The sequence below is a fragment of the Sinocyclocheilus rhinocerous genome, unplaced genomic scaffold, assembly GCF_001515625.1.
Source record: "Sinocyclocheilus rhinocerous isolate Xijiao unplaced genomic scaffold, SAMN03320098_v1.1 scaffold3081, whole genome shotgun sequence".
Classification (NCBI taxonomy): domain Eukaryota; kingdom Metazoa; phylum Chordata; class Actinopteri; order Cypriniformes; family Cyprinidae; genus Sinocyclocheilus; species Sinocyclocheilus rhinocerous.
Genome location: NW_015666530.1, coordinates 190,971 through 206,908, shown reverse-complemented (window position 1 = coordinate 206,908; position 15,938 = coordinate 190,971). Strand labels below are relative to the sequence as shown.

The 15,938-nt window shown below is 37.6% G+C and overlaps 1 protein-coding gene across 6 annotated transcripts in view; it reads left to right on the top strand.

The window, feature by feature from the left end:
• Positions 1–15,938, top strand: part of LOC107732474 (semaphorin-6D-like) — a 175,559-nt gene that overhangs the window by 65,533 nt on the left and 94,088 nt on the right. For 5 of the 6 annotated variants that reach the window (XM_016543815.1, XM_016543819.1, XM_016543818.1 and 2 more), the window contains one exon: positions 12,354–12,464. The gene's annotated coding sequence lies outside the window, so the exon portion shown is untranslated. Of the gene's footprint in view, positions 1–11,909; positions 11,929–12,353; positions 12,465–15,938 lie in introns of those variants that run through there. The other variant, XM_016543817.1, reaches the window with a different exon arrangement.

The following is a 15,938-nucleotide window of genomic DNA, read 5'->3' as shown; positions in this document are numbered from 1 at the left end:
TTTTTTTTTTTGTAAAATATTTGATTTTTTTTATAAATAAGAGAATACTCATTCATTTATACAACAAAAATTTTTTTTGTGAATATATATCTTAAATGACACATTGTCATATAAAAAAAGTCAGTAAATGAACTGATGTAAGTCTCACAAACCTAAAGTATACATCACAGTAATGTGTCCTGATTCATTTTGAATTGGACAACTGAAAAATGGCTCTCGTTTCAGTGAGGGAGTCAGGTGTGAACTCCATATCGGCTCTGAATGATTTACTGACAGTGAGTCTAGTTCAAACCACTAACTCACAGGCAAGTGTGAAGCTGTTTTGTGTGTGTGATTTTTATTTTTTTTTCTTTCTTTTTCTCCCCAAACCAGTTAAGCACAATCCCCACCCAGCAGCTGATTTAAACTCAATCATTAGTTACCTGTCAAAAAATATCCCCACTTCATTGATTCGGCTCAGAGTTCACAAATATCATGCATGAATCCAATCGTGACAACCAGTAATGTTATCTATCAGGATGTGCTACCAATGCTAAACTAAGGATAAGTTTAGGGTTTGAGGTTATTTTTTGTTTCCGTTTTGTGTAGGCAATCAGCACTATGATTGACATGACCGTTGAAATCTTTAGAAATGGCTGCAGGACTGAGTTTAACTGGTTAAAGAAAAATAATCTGGCATTTTGTGTATCTTTTTGACTGACTGATTAAAAAGAACCAGTTCATAAGAGTCATTTTAATCAGAAATCGGACATAACTTGTGCTGTGTACATAAAACAGTGGCGTGCACTCTAATAAGATGATATCAGATGAAACCACAAATGGACAGACAAAGCTTTCTTGTCTTTTTTTTCCGGATTTTTATTATTGTCAATTTTTGTCATATTTCGGACCATTTTAGTCTCAGTTCAAAGCCCTGCTGCAGGTTTCCATAAGTGGTCTGTGTGGATTGAGGAGGTACTTTTGTGAGCATTAGAGTATGTCTACTGTATTGTTTTCTGTAATTTGCCCCCTTTTTGCGCTGAGGACGAACATGCATCTGTCAAAGCGCAGGACAGGGCAAGCCTATAGCCTACGCCATACGCTAATGCGTTAGGTTAAAGCTTAAAATAAAGAATTCTCAAGTTTTGTGCAGCTTGGATCACGTACTTCTCCCGCAGCATCTCATTCTGTTTCCTCCACTATTTTTAGATGCATTTTGTCCGTAATGCGCTATTCAGTGCTGTAATTTGACGTGACCGGCTGGAGTTGGACGTGCACCGTGGGCAGACCCGACTAATCGATAATGAGAATCGTTGTCGATTATTTTCTTTATCGATAATAATCGATTTTATCGATTAGTTGTTGCAGCCCTATCTCTCTCCATCTCTTATTCCATCATTCACCTTTTTTCACTCTTTCTTTTTCACCTTCCCTCCCGTTTGGTTCTTATTCAGTTTCTCGGTTTCTGTTAGCCTCAGCCCTCACTGCCAGGACAGGGGTGTTTGTAGACCCTGAGTGATGTGGTATTTAATAAAGACATGCAGTAGGTTGCCAGATTGTCAATTTTTATGCTGCTTGTGGCTTTCAAGGTGATTAATGTCCAGAGATGCCATTATATTGCTCTCAAGCCGGCTGTAGTGCTGGCCACTGGCCCAGGGGTGCTCTGATGGTGCCTTTTATATTAGACTGAAATTGTTACATTTTGTGGCCGCTGCCTTTGAATTACCAACTACTTTTCTTAGCTTATTGCTATATAATGCTTGTTGGTGCTTTATTGAACATAGTGCAGCCTCAGCTTCTAATAACAAATTTGGGGAACTTTAGGGAACAGTGATTTTGTTGGGTCAATGATAATGTTCATTGCTTTTTCTTGAAAACATGAAATGAGAGTTTAAGGGCATATTGTACACTTTAGTAGCATTGATTTACCTTCCCTAAAGTATAATTATAATTTTATATTTCTGAAGTTTTAGATTTCTTGCTACAAAACAGTTGTAATATAGTTTTACATGATCATATTCCACCCGATCTTGGATTGGCTAATTGGTTAATCTCTTTGCATGTGAAATGACTTGGGATGCATTGGATGAGATTACACAACCCTCTACAATGCGAGTAAATTACTCGCATATGCGACTAAATGTTTATGCTAGGTGATTAAATAATGTGTATCATTAGCCATTGGCTAATAAATTGTTAGATTTCACTCGCCAGAGTTTGAGTTAGATTGTGTAAGTTTAGCACAGATATTTTTTTCACTCGCCTTCACTCGTCAGACTGATCGCTTGAGAGTTTTGCTCTCCGTCTTTAAAGCACACTATTCCAATTCATCTCACCCTTAAACTCTACTTTTTAGGTGCCTGACTTGCTGTTGTTTAGCTGAGAGTGTTCTGTGCTTTTCTTACATACAGAGAGGGAGAGTGTGTCTTACATACCACATAGAACTGACGTGCTACATGTAGTTTTTTTTTTCTTGTTGTATTTACCTGTCAAAATAACGAAACTCATTTAGAATTTTTCTGCCAAACATGCAGAAGGTACTGTTGGTTTCTTCGCTAGTGGATGGAACTAATGTGCAAGCAGCAAACTCATTGGTTAGCGCCAAGTCTGGCAAGTAAACTAAAAAATTTACTAGCCAATGGCAATTCTATTGCCAAGGCATAGATGGTTGTTATAAAAGTAATTTAATTAAAATATTAATCATTTAATAACACTGTTGTAATTGCCATAATCCGAAATTCACTTAAAATTAATCTGTAAAAAATATTAATAATTTAGTAACACTGTTAATTAGGGCTGTCAAAATGGCTGAAAAACTAAATTCAAATTTTGTACTTAAATATTATCAAAATTCGAATTATATTCAAATTTAAAATAATAATTTTAAATAAATAATAAATACATTTTTTTAATAATAATTCATAATTTCAGTTAGGGTGAAGAAAAGCTTTTGTATTCTCTCCTGAGGCCACAAGAGGGTGCATCGAGCAAAATATTGCTAATGCACGTTTATTCAAAGCATAAGGTAACATGACTATCTGTGGAAAAAAAGTGCATAATGTTTAAAATAATGTTTATAAACCAATTATAATTAATTAAGTTGCTTAAACAACTATAAACAAAACAGCATCATGTATGTATGCATAGTTTAATACAAAGGGCCGAAAGCCAATCACACAAGAGTACATTTTTCATTTAAAAACACGAGTTGCAGTGGGATGGGGAAAAAACCCCCATAAAGTCTCGAGATATGTTTTTTCAAAGTTGAACTTGCATTGTTTTACATGGCTTTCTAAACATGCGGCTCTTTTGTGCGAGACGCGAGTGCAACGGTGATAGATGTCCCTCTAGAAAATGCGCGAAATATGCGTTCTGTGTGAACGGCTTGATTTCAGTTTTGACGTAAACAACATCTCCGCATTGTTGTTCTCTTTTCCCACAATATTTATAATTAACAACGCAGCAGCGCCGCATCTAGTGGCTTCAACTGGATAGGCTAAGAAAAACATTAAAATGCAATGACACTTACATCGTCATCGCATCTCGTGAGCCACTGATAAGGCTGCCTCCTTAACGCACACCTAAAATTGTGAAAAATGTGGATTTTTATTTTAAATGTGACGAATATTCGAAATTCTACCAAAACTGGATTGCAGTTTTGGTAGAATTTGCATTGTGAATTCTGTAGGATGTCTACATAGTTGTGTTTCAAAAGAGCTGTTTTCCATGATATTTTTCCCATTGAAGTAAGTATGCAGTATTAGACATCCTGCAGCTGAGGAAACCAAGAGAGAGGGTGAGATAGGTGGTCCGAGACACAGCTAAAAGGCCACTTGTCACCTGACAGGAGTGAAACAGCAGGACTCCTATGGGCACTGGGAAAAGGACATGTCAGGGTCACTTTGAGCAAGAGTCGCAAGACAGAGATGGAAAGATGAGTAGAAAGAAGTGAAAGGTGCTGGGAGAGAGAGAGAGAGAGAGAGAGGGACCAGCATAAACCAGCAAAAGGACCAGCATAAACCAGCAAAGGACCAGCATAAACCAGCAAAGGACCAGCATAAACCAGCAAAGGACCAGCTTAAACAAGCTCAAACCAGCATCCCAGCTTCAAAACATACCTAACCAGCATATGCTGTTTTTTTCAACAGGGAGTGGAGTGAGCAAGTTGCTAAGCTAATGCTAATAAACCTCAACACACACACTACACAAAAACACTTTATGCACGTTTAATGCATTTTTTTCTCACCTCGATTGCCATCTTAAATAATTTTTTTTAATGAGCTCATCATACTGCATTCTCATAATGCATTCTGGGATTACCTGCTCTGATTCATATGTGGATCACATATGAAGGTTAAAATGGCGATGGACGAGTGCAGGAGGTTAAAGCATGTTGTAAGTTGTACAATTTGTTAATCTCCGCTCGAAACTCATGTGCTGATACATTGCTGCACACGGACAGAACACACAAGCTCGCACATAACGTACAGATCACGCGCATACATTCAGGAATGAAGAAAATTTGGTCAACGCTGTCCTGTGATTTATCAGCTTAAAAACGGAAAAGTTGCAGCATATTCTTTCTGTTTGTGAAGTAACTACCCTCAGCTTTACCATAGTAGAGAGATGTTGCACAGACAAGTAAGCTAGCGAGTTAAGCAGTCATTTAATATGGACTTGGGCTAATTGTGGTGTTCCAATAAACCATGTTAAAACTTCTTCTAGTATTATGCATTTATTTTTCATTTAATATCATTTCTGAACAGAACTGTGATTTTTCAAGCATAATGAAATAATTTAGCCGCGGAGCGGTGTTTCTGATCAGTGGAGCGAGGAGTGGAGCGGGAGCGGGAAATGGTGAACCCGGAGCGGAGCTGGAGCGGAGTGATTATTGAATGCTTGGAGCGCGGAGGGGAAATTGTTGCCGCTCCACTCCGCTCGCATAGTCTGATCGTGAAGCATGTCTATGATGCTTTAACATGCTCCCTCTTTAGGCAGCTAGGTTTTGGAACAGAGCAGTGGGAGAAAGGAGAAATACAGTGGTCCATTTGTGTCTTTGACCCGTCTATCCGTTCCCACGGTATCAGGAGGAGGAAGAACTGACCCTGTATGAGCTTTATACCCCTTCATCCCTCTCTCTCGTTCACACACACATGCACATACACAAAGGATCTGTTCACATCAACAACATCAGTTATTTGACTTTGCATTGTTTAAATCAGCGGTTCTCAACTGGTTTAGCTTCTGGATCCAAATATTAGCCTTCAAGTGGAAAACCAAAATTGTCTATCAAACGAAAAATATCATGGTTTCCATAAACATAATAAGCAGCACAACTGTTTTCAACATTGGTAGTAATAAGAAACATTTCTTGTATACTAGATCTGCATATTAGAATGATTTCTGAAGGAACACGTGACACTGAAGACTGGAGTAATGACTGCTGAAAATTCAGCTTTGTGATCACAGGAATCGATTACATGTTAAAATAAAATATAAATTGTAATAATATTTCACAGTATTGCTGTTTTTACTATATTTTGATCAAATAAATGCAAACTTTTAATGACCCTTAGACTTATTTTTAAAAACATGAATAATGACTCCAAACTTTTGAATGGTTGTGTATTTGATTAGTTGCTTAAATATAGGTGAAATCAGATACCATTTTTCATAATTCCATCATATCTGATATTTCTTTGTTTAAGCTTTCATTTGTTTTCCAGTCACGTTTTGTTAGAAAGCCATCCTTTGATTTCAAGAACAGAGGCTTCTCAGTATCTTTAAACTCAATTTTTTAGAGCTCAGTTTCTTTATTTATATTCTGATGAGGACTGAGTGGATAATGAGAGACAGAAATCCTCTGACTGAGACTGGGGCGAGAGTTCATGTTTAATAACGCTGAGGTTGACAGAGAGCATGGGGTGACAGTTAACGCTTGGTTAACAATACAACAGGTACAGTGGGGCTAATGTGGCCACAAAAGGAAAATTCCAATTGTTGGGTTTTATTAGTTGAACAAACAATTTGAAGTGACGTCTTGTGTGATTTGTGACAGTTTGTGTTTTTTTAAAGCTTGAACTACAAGATTTTTACCCCTGCTGTGATATTTGGATTGGGTCCTGGATATATTTGTGTTGTACATTTTGTTTTTATTCTTGCTCAATCTTGTGGTGTTGAGTACAGTGTCTTTTAGGATCAGTGGCCTGATGCAGCTCTGTGTGTGTGTGTGTGTGTGTGCGCGTTTTTGTGACAAATGAGGACATAAATTTGTATAATGACAAGGGTATGACATAGGTATTACAGGAGAAGGTGACTTTTCAGGACATTACCCCATGTCCCCACTTTTCAAATCGCATATAAATCACACAGAATGGAGTGTATTGAAAATCTGATATAGCACAAAGTTTCCTGTGAGGGGTAGGTTTAGGGGTAGGGTTGGTGTAGGGCAATAGAATATACGGTCTGTACAGTAGAAAAACCATTACACCTATGGGATGTCCCCACTTTTCACAAAAACAAACCTGTGTGTGTGTGTGTGTGTGTGTGTGTGTGTGTGCAGCATTTAAATCTCTTAGAGGTAGGGACAAACTCTCACTCTCTCACCCTCTTTCTGTTTCTCTGTGATAAATTATATATGAATAGTCAGTGTATGTTGCCGTCAGCCAGACCAGATCAGACTTTTCATTGTAGGAAAAAAATAACAAAAACATCACAGTAAGTCAAGAGAGAGAACATGACGCTCTGAGAGAGAAATAGACAAAGAGGCAGAAAGAGAGGACACAATTGGAGCAAAGTTATGGAGTTGGATGAACTTACAAAGTAGTTTCGCTTTCAGGCCGGCGGCCTAGAGTGAGCGGAGGCTGGCGGGGCTAGAGAGAGTGGAGGCTGGGCTAGAGTGAGCAGCGGCCGGCGGGCTTGCGGCAACCACATGTGACGACCCCGGGCTGGGTTGAATCTTAACTTTTATAAAGAATATCTCTTTGGATTTGAGACTTTAGTCTTTGCAACTTTACAGATCTTCTTTATGCACCAAGAGCTTGTAACACTTCAAAGAGAAAGGAAAAATTGAAATCGCATCATATGACCCCTTTATATATTACCCAATGAGACATATTGACTACTTTTTATGGTGTTTATTTTTGTTGTCAGGTTTGGATATAACACAAATAAATAATGACAGAATTTGCATTTCTTGGGTGAACTAAGTAATGCTGGATGTTTGTATAATCTATTATCTGTATACGGGGCTCACAGCAAACTGTGACTAATCAATATTTCCACACCATGGAGAACTCTAATTTGTGTAACTTAGCTGGCATCAGCTCAGTCGGACACACAAAACACCCCACCAAACTCTTGACTTTGTCATTAGCTGCTACCACTGGCAACATCTGTACATGAACCCAGGAAACAATCTGATCATTTTGCAGACAAATCAACAGGTGAAATGAAATATTATGGCCTTGATATAAAATGACCTGCATTTCTAAGCTCAGGTGGAAAAAATACATACTTACTTGAGCTTCAGAACATTTCAGTTAGAGTCAAATTACAGCTGGGGAACAGGATTTGAATGTACTGATGATCAAATTTAGTTGTAGATTTCCGACTAGTATATCTGAACTACAGTGATGTATATGTTTTTGTCTGGAGAAGGCATTGGTCTCATCCGTCGCTACACAAATTACTCAAGTGCATTTTGTGCAACACACATCTATCAGGATAATATTTTTACTGTGTTCGGCTAATGTTAGGATTGCTGCTTGAATACTCAATCATGGGCAATGTTCTCTCAAGCTGTAGGTGGTTGCTTGCCGTAATTGAAAGCGTGTGTTGGTGAAGTGTTCTGGAAGGTCCAGTATATTACCATGCACGGCGTGGTCCCTCACTCTGTTTCATTTCCCGCTCAAAGACAGCAATTAATCTGATTAGTGATCTATCAGCTGAAAGTTCTGCCTCTCAGCTCTAATGGTCAATGCCAGGGCCTGGTCTGAATTATTAACAGATCCATTCCTGGAGACCAGGGACAATTCATCACCAAAACAGAGAGGCAGAATGAAAGAGAGATGGGGTGGGCTAAGTGAAGACTGAAAAAAAAATGTAAGTAGGACGCTTGCACATAGATTTGCAATAATTTTTTTTTTTTGTGTGTGTGTAGCAGTAAAGAAACAGCAGGTACAGAGTAGGATATGGTTGCGCGCATGTTTTAGATTTTAAGGAATGGTTCACCCAAAGATGAAAATTCTGACATCATTTATTCACCCCCGGAAATGTTGAAGAATGTAATGGCAGATATTTTCCATATAATGAAAGTGAAATAAAAAGTGGTTCATATTAAGGATTTGTATGTTATAATTGTACTGTAATCATACCTTTGTTTTCAATTTTCTCTTTAAGAAATACTGCAGTTCATCTATCATTATTTATGTAATGAACGGACTGAAATGTAATGTTATTCATTGAAAATCTTCCCTTCCACTGTGTAACTCTAAAATCTAATTTGGCCTCAATGACATTTCTTTATGGTAAAAAGAAACACCATTTTTGTAGTCCATATGACTTTTGTAGTCCACTCTTTAGACTTTTGTAGAATTTTTGTGCAAACCGTTCCTTTAAGATAAAGAAATTAATAAAGCATTTCTAAACGTCACACAATTTAGAGGTTACATAACCTTGTTTAGTCAGAAATCCATGGCTCAAGTCTCAAATCTCAAAAAGTTCAGTACATTTTAAAATGTAATCTACATAGCCCTCTGAGTAATGCCAGCAGATGACTCCTTCCAAACAAAACCATAATCCTTAATGTCCTCAACCCTAAATCTAACCAATAATCATAAACCTATACAGATCTCTACTAATAACCATAAACCTAATCTTAACCTATTAAGACTGTGCTTCTAAATCTCATGTTTCCTAAATGGAATATGATCACATATTCCTTTCTACATCTAATCTTGATCCTAAGCCTAATTCTGGTCAGCAGTGTCTCGCTGAGGGCATTTACAACAACAGCAACTCTGTTTGTGTGTAGACCAGCCCACTTTCAGGACACTAATCACATTGTAGAACATAAACAGCTGACATTCAGCTGAGATTTATTTATTACAAAAATGCAAACAAACAATTTACTGGGTTAGTATAGATCCAATGGTGATTTAAAGGGACAGTTTACTCCCCAAAAATAAAATCCTCTTATGTTTTCGCGCTCATGTCTTTTTAAAAACCAATATAAACTAATATGGACTATTTTTATGATCTTGTTAGAGAGTATGTGTGTGTGTGTGTGTGTGTGTGTTGGAGAAGACATCAGGTTTGTAATGACATGAGGCTAAGAAATTTAATTTTCAATTTTTCATTTTTGAGTGAACTGTCCCTTTAAGACCACCCTTTGCATAAGATATAACAGGTGCAACTATGTCACAATAAAGAGAGAGCACTTGAGAAATGCGTAATAGAATTTGGATGGTAATGTTAGAATTGGATTCTTTCAAGATGCAGTACAGCTCAGATAGTGTCATGACCATTAGATCACTGACCCCGAGTTAGTCAGCGATAAGGAATGGTGGGACCACAGTAAGACTGCCAGTAAATCACAGCGCGCACACAAATACCATGATTAAATGTGTAATTTAGCCAAAAGGGGACGTACCAGCATCATAGAGTTTCTACATTGTTGTCTTCTTTATCCTTGAGTTCATATTTCCAAACCGAAACACACTCGAACCACAGTGCGTATTGATTTTATTGCAGTGTAACTTCATGCTTGGGTAGTTACATTAGCTTCATTTCAAATGAACTGTGTTTGATGGATTTGCTCATTCACAGAGCCAATGACATCCATCGGACCAAACAAGAATGAACTATGGTTCACCCTCTGCAGTGTGAGGCATAAACACAGGATACAGTGAGTGTGTGTGTGTGTGTATAAATCTCATTCAGCTTTTGCAGAAGCTGAAAAATATCAGCGTTGGGGAAGTTACAAGGCATTCATAATTACTACAGGTAATTCACATCACAAATCAGGCAATACATTATTACAGCCATGCTAAAATATGCAATATTAGCTATGATGCTAAATGCCTGTTCATTTAGCTGCCTTGTATATTACTGCACTGCACTCATACACTCAAAACTATTGCTGAAGAAAAATTTCACTCAGAAATTACTAACTTTAAAAAAGAAATGACAAGTAACACTTTGAATTAAACATGTAATTTGAAAGTAAAAAGACTGAAATAGTATTTTCTTGTAAAAAACCTACTCCAATAATCTTTGTTTTACAACTTCAAAAATCAGTTTTTACAGTGCAGATGTTAACTTTTAGCCGTAGCACTGGGTATGTTTGCATATCATGCGTATTCTAGCTTTTAAAATATTGTATGAATGATGTGTTTTTATTATTTAATTTAAGTTATAGAAGCAATAAGGCACTTAAGGTTGTGCTATATTTTGAATTTAATCATGGTCATAGTGCTTTATTTGACACAAATGTGCATTGGCGTTACAGGTTTATTGAAGTTCCTTTCATTTTTAAAGTATGGAAGTCGCTAGCTTATTGATTAATCGAAGCAATTACTGTGATGTACAGTAAAAGCCTGTTTCCACCTTAGAGTAAAAAAAAAAGATAGTGACTATTTCTCATAATTGTGAATTTAAATCTGATCATTTCCATTTTATATCTCAATTGCAAATTATTCCTTGTAAAAATCTCACAATTTAAATTTTCTTTTTATTTATTGATTTTTTTTTCACATAATTTTGACTGCATACAACCTTATTTCACATTGCGACTTTTTCTTACAATATTAGCTTTCTTTATCCTAAATTGTTACATTATCTTGTGTTCATTAGCTTGTCTAATAAGTTAACTCAACAGCTAGCTACAGTGTTTAATTGCTAACTACCCTGAAGAGAGAAATATTAATTGCCTATGATGAGAAAAATCGAGCTGTGTGCGTGCTATGCTGATGATGAAATTTACGCAACGTACTGTATCCTGGCATACATGTAAAAAACGAAAAATACTTTACTGGAAAAGTAGCTAAGTTAGCAATGTCACTAATTCAAGTTGATTACTCGCCAATACTGCTAGACGACTAGACAGATGACACTGATATTTTCTGGAAAAGAGATCTGTGTGTCTTTCTCTGTGGTTTGTTTTGTTACTCCTGTCCTCTGTAGCGTAATATAAATGGTTGAGTTCAGACACAAGTTTCAGGCTTGTGAGCAATGACTGTTCCCCCCTCCCTCACCGATCAACCCCCCAGCTGGGACATGGTGGGTGTGAGTGATGGAAAGAGGAGGGTGAGAGGGCTAAATGCCTGAGCTACATGTGAGTTCGCAGTTCGCTGAGTTAGTGCTGACCGCAGTTAGCGGTTCGCAGGGCTAACTGCGGTCAGAATGTGATAGCTTTGCAAGAATGTATTCCGGGAAACCCAGCCAGTGCCCCCCCAACAGGGGTTTTAAAAGATGCAGGAGTATGGCTGTGGTTTGTTTTGTTACTCCTGTCCTCTGTAGCGTAATATAAATGGTTGAGTTCAGACACAAGTTTCAGGCTTGTGAGCAATGACTGTTCCCCCCTCCCTCACCGATCAACCCCCCAGCTGGGACATGGTGGGTGTGAGTGATGGAAAGAGGAGGGTGAGAGGGCTAAATGCCTGAGCTACATGTGAGTTCGCAGTTCGCTGAGTTAGTGCTGACCGCAGTTAGCGGTTCGCAGGGCTAACTGCGGTCAGAATGTGATAGCTTTGCAAGAATGTATTCCGGGAAACCCAGCCAGTGCCCCCCCAACAGGGGTTTTAAAAGATGCTGGAGTATGGAATACCACAGTCGGTTAATTGAATCCGTGATTCACAGAATTGTACCGTTTTCTGTTTTAGTGCTGCACAGCTGTATAAGACCCCTCTATTAAAATTTAATGTTCCCCAATCAAAGGAACCACATGAGGTTAATGAATGAATAGATTGATGCATATAGAAATGCATAGAGTTGCAGTATGTCTTGTGTATTAAACACAAATTGCCGCCGAGATTTTCTTGCCATTTTTTGACATAAGCGGGTTAATGAATGGAAAGTTGCTGTTGCTTTCGTTTTTCCACACACAGATGGGAGTTCAGCTCCCCAGCAGAAACATCTGGTCCTGTTTAGAGTTATGCCTTGTGTGTTTATGAGAGAGCGTTAGAGGGATTTTTTCCTGAGTGGTGGTGAATTCTGAATCTTCCTCGGTCACGGGTCACCGGTCGGTTCACATTTCCTGCCAACATGAGTCACCTACAAACCAGCGGTTATTAGTCTACAAATCTCCAACACGGCCAGATCCAAATATATTTATGTTACTGTTGTCTGTTTCTTTTTTTCTCTCTTTTTCACAGGATCTCGAGTGAGAATCTCTTTGGTCTTGCCATCGTGTTGCCATCTACCCTCTTGAACACCAGTGAGAGCCAAAGCTTTTCCACCACTGCTCCTCTCCTGAAAGGATAACAGTGAGTTTTGAATTAGTCTCCCTCTATTTACAGTGATTCAGGTTTCCTGCCTGTCATCATAGACACGCCAGTTCGTGTTTCCTCTTTTCGTCATGGCGGACAAAATCAATTGTAGATGCAGCAGTTTACAGAGACGCAGCATCAGTTTGAGATCAGCAGAACTAACAGACACGGATCGACCTGTCAGATCTGATGCAACCCACTCTAGTTGGATTGCGTTCACGGATTGCGTCGTTAAGGAAACGTGACTGATGGGCACTTGAGATACAGAGAGATATCTGCGCTCATCCAGTTTACTACATTAGCCCATTGTTTTAGAGGAACTAAGGTTGGACGATATGTCAATATACAGTATATCAGTAGCAACTGGTAGAGATTCTGCTATGCCGTTTACATCACAGTATAAATAGGAACATTTTGTAAGATTTTGTAGGCACAATATTTAAGATTTTCATAATAAAATATCCAAAAACCACTTGCACAGTGTGATATATTTCATGCAATTGTGTACTTACGTTATCCCAAAAGTTCCCAAGGATTTGTAAATCCAGAGAAATTTTAATTTTAAATAATGGCTCATCCTGGTTCATTGTCGCCTATCAAAGATGTAATATCCGCGCTATCCGTTTCCGCTTTTAGAAACTATGCAACACACGTGGACAAAAATGCTCCTGTGCAGTTAAATAAAATCCATTATGGCTGTCGCGAATAAAATGAAAATGAAATGAAAAGTGTTGACTGCAGCATTAAATTTAGATCTGCTTAATGTTGTACCATGATTCTTTTTCCACGTTTTTACAGTGTTGTGCATTATAACCAATCACACACACGAGTCTGTTGAGCTTATGAATGCGACGGCCAATCAGAAGCGTTCAGATGAGTCATCGCTGAAACACCGGAGTTTAGTTGTTCAGTGCGCACGCTCGCTGACTGAATTCTGCTCTCTCGCGAATTCCCTCATCATAAACAACAAAGTGCAGATGTGCGTATGATGTAAGTAGGAGATTCATTCATCAAACAGTGTATAGACAGCTTTGATTATAAGGGGAGTTTTTTGAGGGTGCTTAAACTCACGCTAGACTTAAGTCAGTCATACTGTTCCTTGACAACGTAAATGTTCTTTGCTCGCTTTCTCTGTATAATTTATTCACTGTTCGAATAACTATGGAAGGTGCAGGTAATAAAAAAAAATTATAATTAATTACATCCGTGAACATGATTCGGACATCTCTGGATGGTAAAAACGACATCTTCCCATCATTCCACTCTTCTTCATAGCATCATCAAGCTTCGCCTTTGTTATTGTTTTGAAAATGCGAACTCTAGCTCGAAAACTTACATATTGTGCTTTTAAATAAAAAGAAGTGAGGTTTGCAAAATTAGCAAATGAAGTCCATTTTCAAATAAATAAATACATACATAAATAGTCTTATTACAAAGGACTATTTATCATAATTGAGAATGTACAGTATATCATAATTGCAACTTTATATCTAAAAATGGCTAAATATTTCTTGTAATTGCAACTTTGCAACTATCTCACAATATGAGTATATCTCACAATTTAACTTTATATTTCTAGTGATTTCAACTTTATTTCTCACAATTCTGACTGTATGTCACACAATAGGACTTTTCCACAATTGTGACTATATCTCTTTTTGACTACTTTTAGACTCCATAATATGATTTAGTTATCACAGTTGTCTCTTATTTCTCATAATTGTGAATTTATATCTCAGTTTGACTGTGAGATTTTTCACTGTGACGATATTTTAAAATTTGACTTTATATCTCATAGTTTTACTTTTATTTTTTTATTTACTGCCTTATTTCTCACAATAATTTCACAAATTTCTTGTAATTTCTTGTAATTGCAACTTTATATCTCACAATATGTATCTCACTCCATTTTTCTTAATTGCGTCTGTATATTTCAATATGGCTCTTTGTCATACAATATTAGCTTTATTCCCCATAAATTGTGATATAGTGTGTATCTCGCTAAAATGACTGTGACATTGTTTTATTTCTCATAATGTTTAATTTATATCTCATAATTTAACTTTTTTATATTTTAAACTTTATCTGAACAATTGTTAATTTTTTTTTTTTTTTTTACTCTGAGGGAGAAATTATGCGATAAAATAAGATTTTGGTCATACCACCCACCCCGTAAAGAAACGTATAATGGGTGTTTGGCGTGCAATGAAACGACCTTTGTTTTTTCTGGTTAAACACTTGGCTCTGACTAAAACTGACATGCCCTCACATCATTTGAGCCGCACCATTGTTCATTCACTCATTCTGTCTTTCACTTCCCTGCTGCTGACCTCTGAGCAGAAACAACAGTGTAAGCACTCTCATTCTAGATTTCTCTCTATTCTTCCCTTTTGTCCTGGAAACCACATTTTCATCCAAAGGTCATTGATGGCCACAGAGAATCACTCGGAGCGTTATTCAGTCAAATTGCATCACACTGTTTATCCCGAAGGTTCTCAGTGTGTTGTGGATGACCTGGTATAGAGCTGAGCCCTGCAGGTCTGGAAGTGTGCCAATGGAAAGGCCCATACCAACTTTGTGAAAGGTCAGGTGTGAAAGCTTAAAAATGTAGATGTTTTTTTGTGCTCTGATGGTAATCCCAAAGTGAAATGAGAAAGAGACGGGTTTTATGTAGTTTAGTTTAATCAAATTCTTGTGCATGCATACTTTAAGTATATGCAAAAAGAAGGTTATATTATTTTGAAGTCAACATGAAATCAAAACCCTCTTTACTTTAAATTCCTGGGCATTTTGTATATAATTCATTTGACATGTTATTCAAAGGCAAAAATGTTTGTTTTTATAGTCCTTAATCAAAATATAATCATTTTCTCTGCCACTAAAGTAACTTTGTGCTGACGTCATCAAGGCCACTAGCGTTTTCAACCAATGGGTACCGGAAGTAGTGTAGGAGGAAAGTGGTCATCCACAATTGCTTTCTGGCTCAATTCTGGTATGGAAAACCCCCTTTTAATAATCCAATCAATTACAGATTGGTAAAATCAGATCCTACCTGATGTTTCTCATTGAATATCTCATAAATACGTCACATTACAGAAGTCAAATGGGTTTGTGAATTTGCTGAATTTATTTGTTTCATGTTGACTTGAACCGATTGCGCAAGATGCGTTGGACCCCTGTATTTAGAGCTGCACACTAGAGATGGATGTTAAAATCAGGTGTGAATGGGGCCTAAGAGATGAATCTCTTTCTTTCACTCCTCTTCATATCTGGCACCACACATTCAAACATACAGTAAGTGTGATTTTCTGCTATGTGAGAAGTGTGCCTTTTTTTTTTGCTGTGAGGAGAAGAGAGCCGATTCTCTGACTCTTTGGCCTTCTGACTTCATGACTCTGACCGTCTAATACTCTCACTCATTCTGCTTCATTGTTGCCCACCACAACGGGGCTACAATGGATAGCCAAATCT